The sequence below is a fragment of the Stegastes partitus genome, unplaced genomic scaffold (genome assembly GCF_000690725.1).
Source record: "Stegastes partitus isolate 25-593 unplaced genomic scaffold, Stegastes_partitus-1.0.2 Scaffold1446, whole genome shotgun sequence".
Classification (NCBI taxonomy): domain Eukaryota; kingdom Metazoa; phylum Chordata; class Actinopteri; family Pomacentridae; genus Stegastes; species Stegastes partitus.
The window spans coordinates 100,309-102,880 of NW_007579177.1; positions in this window are offsets into that span (position 1 = coordinate 100,309).

Here is a 2,572-nt window from a genome sequence, read left to right on the forward strand (position 1 = left end):
TGCTGCAAATGTAAGAAACACTCTTCTAACTTCAGAGCATCATAATAATGTTTCAGTCCCTGCAGTAATTGTCTTGGGAAGATACAGAATGTATACTTTCTTTTTTTTTTTTTAGCATTTCATTAGTAAATCCATTTTGTGGCTACAAATGATTGCTTTTTTCATATTAGTGCATCCACTGGCTGCGTTCGATGTATGCTGAAAGAGTTGATTGAAAACATCTGAGAGGGGAAAAAAAAAAAGAAAAAAAGAACTGCACTCACATCATCGTCGCTAAAGGCAACATTTTTGTTTGGGCGGTGTTCAATGCGATATTAAAGTAATACACGCTGAAAATGATGTTTCTGATTACTTTGAAAGTGCCTCAGAAAATAATTTACAGTCTTTTTTATTTTTACCATTCTTAATTATTTTCTTGCAAGTTGTTTTCTTTCTTTCGTCTTCATACAAACACTGTCAGCAAGCTAAATGCCTTTGTTTATTGCTTATGGAAATTAAATACACTTCTTGATCAATGGCAGATGATAAAAGTAATCACTTCAGCACTGGCAGCAAAAACACAACTATGCGAAGCAATGCAATCAATATGAACAAGCATTCTCGTGAATGACTGACATCAATATTATATACAGTGCGCTATGTGTTATCCGGCTCATCCTATATGCATTGATTGAAGCTTTTTATGTTTTTGAAATTCATTCTTTTTTTTTTTTCTGTGACCACTTTGTGCCATTTTGACCGTAGTTTGATGAGAAAGCGATCCAACCATGCATCGCTTAAGTCCAGTTACAGCCTTTTTGCACATAACAGAAGCTTGCATTGAGCTCGGGGTGTTGAAAACTTTACACTGATTACACTTTTATCTGCATTTCACTCCAAGTTAGCTCCTAGATTTGAATACGTCTGCTATATTTGGATCTGGTGTTCGGCAGATAACATGCTTTTCGTGGACATCAAGTGCTGCTGTGATGTTCTGTGCAGTTATATTCATTTGTCTGACCAAACGTTTTACTTCCTATGTAAGATGATGCCAAATAAAAGGCTCTGCAAGTGTTCCATAAAAACCATAAATCTCCAGAACTTTTCATGTTCAAGAAAGGCAGAGATGTTTATATTAGGCGGTTTGTTCTACTTAAAAAGTGGACACGTTTGAAGATACAGCTCTCTCGGACAACGTTTCTATATATGTTCTATATCTGGATGGAACGTTATCATGGAAACATGGTTTTAAGGTACATCCTGTGCTACTGTGGTCTCACACACTGATCACAAGAAGAAGTAAGTTTGTCCTCCACTAATTAAGCTCAAGCTTAACTGAACTTCTCAACCTTACTCAGGTATATGTTGGTACCTCAATGTTTTTATACAGCAGGTCCATACTGTTTTACATCTCATGCATGTGGTTTGTAAGTGTTTATTTCAAGCCACTTGCTTCTGCTATATTCCTTCAGTTTCAGTTTGTTGAGCGGGAGAGGCTGTGCTTGCTTTATCGGTCGCTTCATGTATAGTTTATACGGGGGTTTTCAGATATACAGTGCAAAGAACCCAGTTTGAGAAAATGCAATCTGCTTTTGGGCGACTGCATGAGGTGTACAAAAGTTCACTGACTGTAGAATCTTTTTAATGAATAATTTGAAACATTTAAAATATGCAGTCGCTGTTGAAATGCAAGTAGATTAAACTTCACTTATGTGTGATATTAACTCCTTTGCCGATGATTTAGTTTTGTACCGATATTGCCATGTTGATTAGAAATAGAGAAATCCATAGGTAAGTGTGCAATGTGTGACATATAAATTAAAGTAATTACTAATTGGGTTCACTTTGTTTGGACCTTTCTCATTTTTACTGGCAGTTGAAGACGTAGCCCTCGCAGGGCCACATTCATCCTCAAAATTGCTGCTGGATCAGCAACTCTCAAAAAGCCCCGTTTCCGTGATTGCATGACTCCTGATGTACCTGAATATAGTGCAAGCTAAGCAGGCTCAACAAACTTCTGACTCTCCAGAGGAATCAGGGTGAATGCAACCTAATTCTGATACCTGTCACTTTGTATTTTGTGTTTCCGCCCCATCACCTAGAATGTCTTCATTTAATGAATGAGGAAATGCAGTTCCACAGTCTTGGGCTCCTGCCCTGGTGGGGATGCTGGCCTTGCTCCCTGTCAGCATAGATTTGGGGACCTGGAGGAGGTCTTGGTGTCAGATGGGTAACTTTCAGCATTTTAAACTATTTAAAAATGTAATGGATTCTCCCAAAAAAGACACGTACATTAACTGAAAGTTGCCCATTGTAATTTTCAGGCATTTAAAAACGCATTTAATAATAAGTCTGACACGGCACAACTGGTATGAGCTTAACTCACCGTGTAACTTTCGATTCAAGATTCAAGGCCTTTATTGTCGCAAACACAATTATACGTCACATCACGTGCAGTGAAATGCATTATGCATCTGCTCCAGACCAAAATAAGAAGAAGAAAGAATAAAACACACAAGAAATACATCAATATGACGATGGATGGATGGATGGATGGATGGATGGATGGATCTATCTACAGTAAACAGACAAA